Genomic DNA, 13,943 nt, shown 5'->3' on the forward strand with positions numbered 1-13,943 from the left:
GTTTTGGATTTAAATCCAACATATTATTCTGATTTGAACCTAAGACCTCATAGTTATATGAATTACTTATAATAGTATTTATCATATGTTCTAAGATGAAAAAAATATAATTATATAGATTTATCATGAAATATATTGAATAATTATTTTTAAGTCAACAAGTTGAAGGAATTATTTATTTATTAATATAAACATTAACAAAATTATAAATGATAAATATAAATATACCAAACTCACTTAAACACCCAAATAGAGAAATACACTTATCATCCACAGCCTTCCTTAATATCCATCAAACATCAACTATTCACCAAGCCAGCTAGGACTTAATTATAAATTACTCTTTCGTTTCCCTAATTAGTATAAGCACCATTTAAAAAGAAAAAAAAATTCCTACACACAAGCTTCGTATAAACTTATTTGATAAAAAAGTGAACTTTAACAAACAATCCACAAACAAATAGATATATTAATTAATTTATTATCTATTTTTTCTTAATATACTTAAAGAAATAGAGTGAAAAAATTGGGGTTCATACCGTGATAAACGAAAAAATCCAAAATTTGTATATAAAGAAAAACTACAACTCAATAACAATACTTTGTTTTTTCTCACTTAATTCTAATTGTAGACATCATCTTTGACATACACTTGATATGCTATATAAATCAGTTCAACTGCAGCTTGAATGTCACATGAGTTTGCTAGTTGTGCAACCACAATCCCTTGAACAAAGCTAATAAGTTAAACACTTATTTTAGGGATTTGTTTTAAGTTTTGATAACTAATTTTTTTTCTTTCCCTCTCATTGATCTTACAAAGTCGATTGTAAGGTGTTTAATGTCTCATTTTATAAATTTATTTAATTAACATCCCGCTTGGTGCATGGATAGTTTTGTAGGTGATTCAATAATACTATATTAAATTATAATATTGGACATAAATCATCATACAAATAGGTGGTCAACCATAAATCAAAGGTTAAAAGCATTTCGAAACTCTAATGATGATCGATAATACTATTTGAAAATATAATTTAATGACTTTATTCATACGGTTGAAATGGTGACTCAATTGAAGTCAGTTCGAAAAAAAAAATTAAATATATCACTCAAAAATCAATTTATCTCAAGCCGACACCAATTAGATTATTATCTCAGCTGTAAAACAAGTAGAATCATTAAATTATATTACTATTTTTAAAGAACTTTGTGAATTGTCATTAGAATTTCAAATGACTTTTAATTATTGATCCACAATAGACCACCTATCAAAGTGATCCACTATAGAATTTTTCAATTCATATTTTACAAAATTGATGTATAAGGTAGTAATTGATAAGAAAAAAATGTTTACCTCCCCATGAGAAACCAGTGGCCCCAATAGATGTAACACCTTGACTCCTTATCAATTAAAGGTTTGCTATCTTCACACCCCTTATCCTATAAGGTTATCAGCAAAATATATAGCCAATTTGCACAAACATGCTGTATACTTTTTTGTTGTTGCTGAACACAAACATGTTGTATAATTAAAACCTTATACTTTTCTCTAATCTAGATTTATTTATATTTGGTCACTTATGGAGTAAGAAATAGTGTTTTTTTATTCACAAAATCAATTATGATGGTGATGAAACACACATCACTAATAAATCTATCAAGGATGTTTCTTATTCCCTTTTTATGGGTTAACGAAAAAGCCCAGATCTAATTTTAGATTTGAGTCCAATTTGATGTCAAGCATATATTAAAGTTGAAAAATGTACAGGACTCATTAAAATTGGTGCGAGAGAAGTAGAAAATAAGAAATTGAAGAAGAATTATATATAATTTTTTACCAGACATAAAAGATTAGGATGAGTGTCAATTTGGATATTCTTTTAATATCATACTGTTGTTCTAACAAAGAAAATTATCGTTCTTACAATTGAAGTACAAAGCAAATTAATTTTAAAATAGAAAAAGAGTAAACCGTCAAAATAAAATTCATAAATTATGATTCATATTGTTGAATAATTTCTTAATAGGTCATATGCTTCACAATAATAATCGTGTTTGTATACAATATATTCTTAAGAACCACATTAATAGACCTTATTTTTTTTTTTGTGAAAACAAGAAAAATTTAATTATGTATTCCTCTAATTGAGAGAAGACATTTGTTATACACATATTTGGTTTGACAAAAAGCTCATAAATAATTTTAGTAATCAAATCAAAGCTCGCTAGTTTTCCCCAAGTTGGTTTGACAAGTTGAAAGATGTCATGTCACTTATATTTAAAGTTTGGGATTAACTTGTCCCTCTGGTGGAGCTTGGGATTAACTACAAACACCATTAGAATACGAAGTGTAATCACTTTTATGCTCTAATAGACTTAGCTAATCAAAACTTAAAATAGAGATTATTGTTACCTGTAATTTTATTTTGTCATTTTGTAGTTGGAGTCTAGAAATAATAAAACATATCAATCTCATGATTATTGATGGCGTAGATAAAGATATTTTGATTATGTTTAAGTGTATATTTAGATTGTGGTTAAGAAATTTGAATTGAGAAGATGAAAATTCAATATGAATATACTTAAATCTCTTAATTGTAAGTTAACTTTATTTCGAACAAAGAATTTAAGCGAAATACTCAATATTAAAAACTACTAGTTTATCTAACAAAAGAATTTGAGAGAGGAATTTATTTAATTTGACTTATTTCAAATTTAGTTATTATCTTTTATTTATTTATTTATTTATTTATCATATTTTAGTGATGAATTTGTCAATTCTTAAATTCAAGGACTAAAATACCCAATATTTGTAATTTTCAAGATCAATTTGGTCATTTACTCTTCAATGAAATATTATCATTATACATTTAAATTAAGTTTCAACGGCTATTTCAACAATCAATATTATTTTCTTTTTATTCCTAATATTTATTTTCTATATAAGGACCATTAATTTATAGGTAAAATAAAGAATTTGGATAATCATAGAAACTGATTTTACGTAGAAATCATATGCTATAGAATCCAAAATAACCAAATCAACTTTGAAAAGCATCAATAGTCAAAATAAAATAAGAAAAAGAATATGCAAAATTAGTAAAGTTATATTTTCCAACAATTGAAAGAAGACACAGAATAATTAATATAGAACATTAATATTAAATATAATCACATAAAAACCAATATGATGGTGTACATATAACTATTAATTTTGAATAAAAACACATACTGATGTTGTTGGTCATACTTCATGACCATAAGTAAAAAATCACATAAAAGGTTATAACTCATGCACACCAAAAATGGAAATAGTGAAAAAGCAAATGTAAAACACATAAAAGGCTACTAACAACAAGTTCATTCACTAAGTGATATTGCCATCATACATGGTTATCTACAAAAGCACATTAACAACTATAGTTTCTATAGCAAAATCACAAGCAAAACTTCGGGTTCAATTCTTCATCATCTTTTCAAATATGAGAAAAAAAATGTATAAGCAATAAGCATAATATATAACTAATTAACAAAAATAAAGAAAAAAATTATTTTTAAACATAGAGAAATATAGGCACAATTTGAGAGAAAAAATTCCATAAACACATAATAAAGATGGATATTACATGTTAAATGTTGATCTCTTCTTCTTTCATTGCTACAAGTAAAACTGATAACTATTTTGATGATCATATCTCACGACTACAAGTAAAAGATTATGATCATCATTGCAGAAGTATTCTTGCAGCACCTACATGAACAAAAATGGAAATATTGAATAAAGAAAATGTGAAACTTATCAAAAACAATGGTTATCTCGAGGACGATCAAGAGGGGTGATTGCTCTGGGTCCCACACTTAACGAGGCACTAATATTTTGTTTTTATAATATGTATATAAATAGACTTAAATATATGTCTTGTTCTATGTAAGTTGACGCTTTTTTATTTTATTTTATTGTTGTTTTGTTAACTTTTTTGTTTTAAATTTAATTGTGTAAGTGTAATTTTATTTTAAAATATTTTTATTGTTAATGATTGTTAAAAGAAATTGAGATAACAAAAAAGTCACGAAAATAGAAAATTGTGAACTTATATAAGATAAATAAAATTTAAATTTATATAAACTTATAAATATATATGCTTTCATTTTATTTTTGTTCTTGTAAATACACATTTTTTTATTTACTTCTATTTTTTGTTTGTTATCTTAGCTTTTTTAACCGTCACTAATATGGATGATTTTAGAATAAAATTGAATTTGAAACAAAAAATAATTACAACAACAAAAATACAAAAAAAAAAATAATGGAACTAAACATATATTAAGGCCAAATAAATATTACGAGGGACACCAAATTTTTATAATAGTATCTATTAATATATTTAGAGGATACAAATTTTTGTTTTAGTACTACAAAATATATGTGGTTATGTGCGTGACTGGTGAGACAGTTTTTGGAAGAAATAACATCTCACTTGTTATACATTTATCAAGTGAAAATATATCAAGATAGTGTATGTCATAAGTTGAGTTGCCACATAAATATCTCACTTAGTTTATTTTGAAATTTTAGCCTCAAAATACATTGTTGGAAAAAGAAAAAAAAAAGAAACAAGACATTTAGAAAAATAGTAGAACAAAATAGTGGATTTTGAAATATTGGGAAAAAAGGGCATCATTTGACAATGGAGTGAGAGAAGAAATCATCATTCAACATTTATTGACGGGTATTTTTAGCAATTTTTTAAACTTGTATCTGAGCAACAACAAGACTCAAAGCATTATCTTTATAAAACTTTCAAACGGAAAAACACCAACATATTGAGAGCAACTATACACATATGAATGTCTAGCCAAAATAAGCACATAATATGTGAAAATTTTATTAGGCTTGGGCATAAGCAAATAAATGCTGCATTGTTTTCAGTAAAAAAAAAATGCATTGTCCTTATAAAAGATTTTATTTTAATGAGAAATGGTTTTTGGACAATAAAATATAAGTAACTTTTGAATTATTTTTGAAGAAAATAATGCAATTTAAATATATAATTAATTATGTTTGATAGATAATTAATAAATACAATCTCTATCCTTCATTATAAGATTTTATGACACTTTTCAGGTATTAAAAAAATTAATGGAATAGTTAATGTGTATAATTTATATACGACTATTACTAAATTACCTTTTAAGTTGGGTATAAATATGTTAAAACTTAATTTTTCATATTTTAAGATAATTTGGTATAATTAATAAGGGATATGTTTAGAAATTAAGTAATAAATGCATTTAAATATTTACGAAAAATCTTAAATTTAAAGATAAACAAAAAGTGTAGAAAATATATTATAATTAGAGACGACAAACGAAGTATATCAAGTATCAAAATTCATTAATCATTAACATAATTTTTATCATAATTTTTAGATATTCAACTCTATTAAGATTTGAACACCTAAAAATTGTGTTTAACCACTTAACCACATCTAAATTTATGGTTAATGAAGTTAAATTGATAATTAATGAATTTTTACACCTAATACTTGTTCTCTCAAATTTTATTTTTTGTCTTTATCGTAATATATTTTTAACCATTGATTAAATGTAATTAACTTTATATTTAAATTGTGCTAACTACTTAAATTGTTGTAGCAAAAGCTGTCTAATTTTTGTTGTTCAAATAACACAACTATATTTTAATTGTTCAAATAGTGATAGAAAAATAGCTATTTTTCTTTTTGAAAATCATTTTAAATGAAACTATAAGTTCATTTTTTGAAATTTTAGTGAGAAATCTTTTAAAAATGAAACTATATTTTCTACATATAACATAAGGAGAAGAAACAAAGGACTCTTGAAGAAGTTCTTATCTCTAGTTTTAATTTCAACAAATTTCCAAATTGACTAAATAAGTCATTAAAATTGTAAATGATAGTAAATTCTTAATGTTTCAAATTTAGAAACAGTAAACGAATTCTTTAAATTAAAGAATATACGGTCTATAATAAAATATAAATAAAAAAGTAATTATACACATATCATATTTAGACTAATTACATTTTTTTAATATTTTGTTACAAATGGAGTATTAGTCAATATTCTATAAATAATTTCTTTAGTAAACAATTATCAAAGCCAGTATAATACATATTGAATTAAATAAACAGTTTTTTCTGTCGTATCTAAACAAATAAACACATTCCAAAAAAAAAAAAAAACTTTAAAACTGTGGTTAAAATTTGAGAAAAAAAAAGACTTTTTAATTGATATTTTTCAATTTAAAAGGCTAAATTATGGTGGGTTAACTTTGGTTTGATAAGTTCAGCAAGTAAGTATATATCCATCAAACGCATACCACTATACTAACACTAGATAGAGTTCCTCTTTATTTTTTCAAATAAATGAAAGGCTCAATTTAGACATTGGGATCATTAAGCTAATCAAGTCACAATGGAAACCCTCACTAATGAAAAACACATGCACTTGGTAATTTGGTATGACTGTTTTTTTTTTTTGCTTGTTTTAGAAAGTAGGAAAGTTGTGTGAGTTTTTTGTAGTATTGTATTTTCATCTTTTTAGAATCATGAGAGAAGATATAAAAATGAGAAAATATTTAAATTGAAAAAATAAAGTATATATTGATAAAATGAGAAGAAAAAAAATGAAAGATATAAAATAAATACATGATAAACTCTTTGTATAAAATTAATGGAGACTTAACTAACTAACTACTTAAAAACTAACTTTAACTAACTTTTAGGTTTAACTCTAACTAATAACTAACATTTATATCTAATCCACCTTCAACTACTCACATGTCTTTATTTGTGGTAATTCATTTGTATTGCATGTTGCTTATAGTGTTTTAGGATTTATTCTCTATACCCGAAACATGTTATTTGTTTGTGTTAATTAATTATTATATTCCAAACATAAAATCCTTTTAAATTACATTTAGTTTCTTTTTACAAGTTTGCCTTTGTCATTGAAGTCCTAGAATAAATTGGGGCAATGTCCTTTCAAGGGTGACATGTAATATATTGATCACAGTAGGATTAACTATGCATTTACACTTGATTAGGACTTTTAATCATATTTAGTCTCCACACGTTGATCCTAGTTGACACCTTTAATCAGGCCACTTGTTAATACATATTTTTTGGACTATAGTTCAACACCATGAGGGTTGTTATGATTGCCAAGTTATTATAATAATTAATAAAGTATCCTTTCATGTGGAGTACGTAATTTTTTATCCCACTCCTCTTTTATGTCTCTCATCCCGTAATAATTGTGAACAGGAACCGCCAAAATAGTACTATATACATATCTTCTAATGTGTGGTTCAAATTGAAATAATATTAAGCAATTTAAAAAGAAAAATTGAAATATATATATCTTCTAATGCTCAACACCGTATATTAGGTATGGGTGCATATTAAAAGTCTTGTTAAAATAGCCCGGTGTAATGGTCGAGTCTAGTTGATGGTGATATTTAGTATGGACAAGTAAAAAAGTTGTTTACGATGGTCAAGTGGTTTTTACAGTTATTAATTTAATAACAAAATAAAGATAAATATACCGTGCACCTCCCTTTTTACCTCTTATTCTCCTAATTTTTTATATTGAATATCTTACCTTTTTTGACTTTATATAAAATAATGAAATTTTTTATATTAGTCTCTTTTTTCACCCCACATTCGAAACTTTCCAAAAATTTCAGAATATTCGAAAGTTTTAAACTTTTGAAATTATTCAAAGTGAGTTTTTTCTATATTTCGAAACTTTAGTTATATTTTCAAATGTAAATTAACAGTATTGAATACAAATTTCGAAACTTTTGGATGAATCTGAAAGTTTCAAAATAAACTTTTCCATTAACATTCCAAAGTTTGAAAGAATGTGAAACTTTCGAAGCTATAACCTTCGGAACTTTGGATGAATTGAAAGTTCCGAAATACAAATTTCAGAAAGTTTCGATGAATCTAAAGCTTCCGAAACACATATTCTTCGAAAGTTTCAAGCATTCAAATTATGTCACTTTCAAAAGTTTCAAAAACTTCAAATTTTTCGAATTTTTCAAAAAAATTTAAAATTTATTATTAATTAAATTTATTACTAATTTTTTAAATTAGGAATAGAAATTTATTACTAATTTATTACTAATTTTGAAATTTATTACTAATTAAATTTATTACTAATTTTTAAAAATTCGAAAGTTTCTGCATTTCAAAAGTTTCGTATTCAATGAAAGTTTCGAAAGTTTCATTATTTATTGGAAAAATGAACTTCGAAAGTTTCATCATCATAGAAACTTTCGAATTTCTGGTAAAATTTTGTTTCGAATATTTGGAAGTTTTGAATTTTTACTTACTTTTGTATTTCGAATGTTTCAATATTTCGAAGGTTTAGTAGGGTCAGATTCAAGTATTTAAAAGTTTCGAATGAAGTGGGTAAAAAAAAAAACTTTTTTTAAGGTTTTATATATAAAACTAGGAGTAATATGGTCTTTTTCATATGAATAGAGGGTGGGTGGTCAAAATGGAGAACGCATGATACAAACCTCTACAATAAATAGATGGTTGAGATGACAGAAGGAAAATTTGAAAGTGGCTTTTTGGAGTAATGTTTGTAAAAGAAAATTCACTTTGAAAGTGGCTTTTTGGAGTAATGTTTGTAAAAGAAAATTCACTTTGTATTATTGTAATGTTTTTTTTTTTTATATATTTGGTATAGTGGGCCATCTTTATGTGTTTATATTAGTGTACAATATGGGCTTTGAAGTATACACATGTATTAACATTTTGAATTTTGTTGTGATTTAAAAGAAAACATAAATTACCAAACTAAAAATATGAATCAATTTATAAATAACTCTACCAGATTAAAAAATAAGAATTAATTTATAAATAATTCTCCCAAATTACAAATATGTAATAGACTACCAAATTAAAAATAACTCTCCCATCACGTTGGATAAATATGAATTAATTTATGTTAGCTAATGAAAATATAAAATTAAGAGTTAAGTCTAGATATTATTAATTTTTGAAGTGTTCACAATAATGTTAAATATAAGTAATTTGGATCAAAGAAATTTAATGTATTAAATTGGTGTTTCATTGGTCTTAGAATAATTTATTAGATATTATTTTACCTTTTAACGGTTAAGTTGATATTTCGTTTGTCTTCTATATTTTTGTTAAGTTTTATTTAATTTTTAAGAATTAAGTTAGTTTTTTGTTCGTCTTCCAAATAATTGTTAAGTTTTATATAACTTTTTAACTGTTAAATCAGTTTGTTAATCTTTCAAATACATGTTATGTCTTATTTTAGTTTTTAATTGTTAAGTTTGTTTTTTAGTATTTCAAGTACTTGTTAAGTATTTTGTTGATCTTCAAATATTTTATCGTTTTAACAATATTGTTGTAACTATTAGATTTCTTTTTTTACTTTAAAATTTGTTTTCAAAAAAATGTTTTTAATATTTGAAAGTAAAATATACTGAACCAAAATTTTAATAATTAAAATGAGAGAGTGCACAATTAGAAAATAACGATAAATTTAATTTCATACGAGATAACAAAAATATAAATTCGCGATAATTAATACACATAAATTAAATAAAAGAATTTTTTTTAAAATATAACATCTAAAATATCTAAAGTTAAAATTTAAAGACATGACATATTCGACTTGTATATTTTTTTTGACAAACCTAAAATAAATTTTATCACCAAATTGAACTAATTTACAGAACAAAATTATTGTCAATCAAATCTAATCTCGATGACCAGTGTTCATGGTGATAACTGAACAAATAATTTTTTTTATCATTGTGTCTTGAGAGAACAAGAGGTTGTTGTTTTATATAATATATTGTGCAACATTGATATGCACGTGTCTGTATATATGCAAATAACAAAGAATTACATTTATTAACCTATGGTCGAACTATTTATAATTATAGTATAGTTACCTACTACTTAGCCAATTCGGTATTTGTAACTATTTGAAAATCTGAAAGAGTAATCTCAGATTGTTAGGTGTATTTTTTTGTGCTCCTACTATGATACGATAGAATGAGATCGAAGTTTATGATTGTAGTTCCAATTATTAAATGAAATATATTGTTTACTACATAATTGAGATATGATGATCATGTCATTTATATATTTTTTATATAAATTGTTTTTATTTCTTTAAACAATGATCAAGGTATTTATCAATGTTTTTAATTGTCATCTAAATTTATTTATGTTTAATAAAACAAGTAATAAAATGGATTTCATTGAATTTTATTAGTCTATTTTAGTAGCGAATTTTCATTTCTTATTTTCACTTTTTTATATGTATCATGATGAGAATGAGTATTATCATGATTTAAAAATAATTATTATATATATTTAAATTTACATCACGTGTAGAATATATTATCAAAATTTGTTTTATAAAAAGTGATTGATTTTTCCATTTTATATATGTCAGTGTCTCTTCAAAATACAATAATAGAAATCATATAAATCTAATATAAAAGTCTTATGATTTTTACGTTAGATTTCTATATTTTCCATTGCACTAATTTAAAGAGACACAATTGTTATATATAAACTTGCAAAATCAACCACTTTAATATAATAACAATTGAAGTTAAAAAGTTTGGTTTCTATTTCTTACAAATAAATTCATTTTACATGTGGAAAATAATAATAAATTTTGATAATATTATCTATACGAGATCAATTTGATAACTCATAAAATTTCAAAAAATTATGAAATATAACAAAATTTTATGTGATTATTTAAAAAAATTCAACTATTTGATATATAATATAATATATATATATATATATATATATATATATATATATATAAATATAACAAAAATTAGACTTTACAATCACTTTGTAGTTTTAATATATATAATATTCATGATCAAATCATGATAATACTTATTCACACATTTCATATTTAATCTGTAAAAAGGAATGGTGAATAAATTTTGATGATACATGTAAAATAAAAAAAAATTAAAATAATTTTATGGATTTTCATTTATTAAAGTAAAATTTTTTTCTACAATTTTATGAATTTTCATTTATTAATACGATATTGACTTTAATAACATTAGTATTTATCTGTTGAAACTAAACTTTACGAGTGTATATAACTATATTATATTAATAATTATACAAATGAATAACATCTTCAACTCTGGACATCAAACGTATTGAAAAAGAAAAACATATCCTCTCTTATATTTATTTATTTATTGTGTTTTTATTGTCCAAGTGCAATATTGTTCAAGTGCATTTGTTTGTTATTTAAGTGTGACATTTTGGTTTTTTATCTTGTTACGGTGTTCATATGATTTACATCGATAAATCAACTTCAATTCAATACATATGCAATCAATAATATTGAAGTTCTAGAAACATGATTATTTTAGATATTTTAATTTTATAGATTTTATTACATTTATAAGTGTTTTAGATGCTATGGATTTGTTTGCAAGTTTATCATATTTTATTGGTTTAATTATAATTTTAGCCCCTCTATTTTTACCGATTTACGAAATTGATTCCCTATTTTAAAAGTCGACAATTTTGGTCTCTTACTTTGATTTTTTTAACTAAAAAATGATGATATGAGATGTTTTAAATAGTGACATATGATATGAGAATGTAAAATAATTAATATCTATGAAATTGAAATAAAACATCGTAAAAACTTATATTTTAACTTCGGAATTTTTTTATATTTTTAATTTAATTAATTAAATATAAATAATTAATGCATTTAGATAGTTTTATATTATAGAATTGTATGCTACATCACTAAAAATATGTCGAATCGTCGTTTTTTAGTTCAAAAATATAAGATACACCAAAACTGTCGACTTTTAAAATAGAATTACCAATTCTGTAAATTAGTAATAATAGATAGACCAAAATTACAACTAAGTCTTTTTATTTTAATAACTTTAATTATATTTAACTAATTTGAATGAATGAATTTTTTTTTAATCAATAAAGAAATTATACAAATCAAAGTCAAACCAACCTCTTAAACATTACTGCTATAAACTACTTAAATTAGTCATACAATTACCTACGTGATTAGACTTAAATAGTAAATGAATTTTCCCTTGGAAATCGGATTAAAAAATAGTTAATGACTATGTCTAATAAGACTTACATGTACATCATAAAATTGATCATAATTAACTAGTTATATTGATTGAATAATTCATGAAGGACCACTTCCTTTTCCTATTTTTGGCATGAGCAGGACTCAATGCCCAGCTGCACTAAGCTACTAACATTACTCAATTTCAACATTAATTCTTAATTGCCTAAAATTACTCCTCAATCCAACACTTTCCTAATTTGTAAATTATAATAAAGTTCTGAAGACATTCACTTACTATTAATCATTTTGCCATTTTTTACTAAAGCAGCTGGTCCAACCCTCTTCGTTGTCAACACTTTGCTTGCCACTTGCTTCCACGTACACAAATTTAGAGTAAATAATTCTTTAAATCAACTCAATTATGTTTTCTTGCCTTCACCGTCATGGTTTTTTGCTGTATGGTCTGGCACCATTTATTGTTAAAAAATAACATTAGGAATCAAGCTACTTTTTTTTTTTAAGTGAATGTTAATAAATTAATACCTCATCTTTAAAATTGTTTTGATGTTTTTAACTCTAGACTCTAATCGAACTACTTCAAAACTAAAGCCAAGTGACGAATTGTGAAAATCAAAATATGGTATGTACCCTTTATTTTATTGCTCTTTCCTTCTTAAATATAGAACTTTATTGGTTAAATTAAAAAAAATTTGACAGTAGTATAAAATTTATTAATAATTAATGATGTTTATATAAATTTATCTTTAAAGATAGAGAATAAATTTATATTATCATCAAAGTATTAATTGTTAGTTGCAACAAAATATATGAATTAATGGTGTATTTGTAAAGAAATAATTGATATAATTAAAAAATAAAAATAAAAAACGAACAATTTATAAAAAAACAAACTAGAAAATTGAAAAACTTTATAACAGATAGTAAATTTTTTTCAAAAGAATCTTATTTTTAAGGATAAAGTAATTTATTATTACTTATATCATTTATCAGGATCAGTCTAATATATTTAAAGGTTTAAAACAAAATTTCATAAATTATAATTATTTTTGTAATTTTAATATTTTTTTTTTTATTGAAAGAGGAGTTTGTCCAATTTATATCAAGACACCCAAATAATTAAGTATTTTAAAGGTAGACATAATTTTGTCAAAGAAAAATAGATATAAATGCAATTGATATTCCTTATAATACCATTAAACCATTACTATTTCTTTGTAAATAAATGGAATTAATAGTGTAACATACATTATTTTGAAGTCTAATTTAGAGACCCAAAATTTTGTAGGACCTAACCTCACTTGCCTTGGGTTTGGACCAACCCTTCCATTATTCTAGAAGTCTAGGGAGGAAAAGTGAAAGTAAATAAAAATAAAATAAAATTTTACATAAATCAAGTTTGAGTGAATTGAACGCAATTAACATTATCTAAAAATACAAATCAACCCTATCCACCTTATATCATCTAATGAACAAATTTTGAAAACAAGACAAAATTCTTTTCACCAAAAAACTTTTAGTTACCAACAAACACAGTCAGCTTTAGTCTTTTAAGCATGTTGAACCCACAAGGCATTGTGGTCCCATTACATACTCCCATACCACTTTCCAAAAAGGCCCATGAAGCTAATAACTGATCAAGGCACTAGTCCTCCTCACCTACCAATTTATGTCCCCTTCATAAGGTGAAGAATTAGAGAAACAAGAAATGGGATTGAACAATATATTTTCAACTTACAAATGATTGTAATAAGTAGACATTGAGAATTTAATAGAATTTAGCTAAC

This window comes from Cicer arietinum, chromosome 1 (genome assembly GCF_000331145.2).
Source record: "Cicer arietinum cultivar CDC Frontier isolate Library 1 chromosome 1, Cicar.CDCFrontier_v2.0, whole genome shotgun sequence".
Lineage (NCBI taxonomy): Eukaryota > Viridiplantae > Streptophyta > Magnoliopsida > Fabales > Fabaceae > Cicer > Cicer arietinum.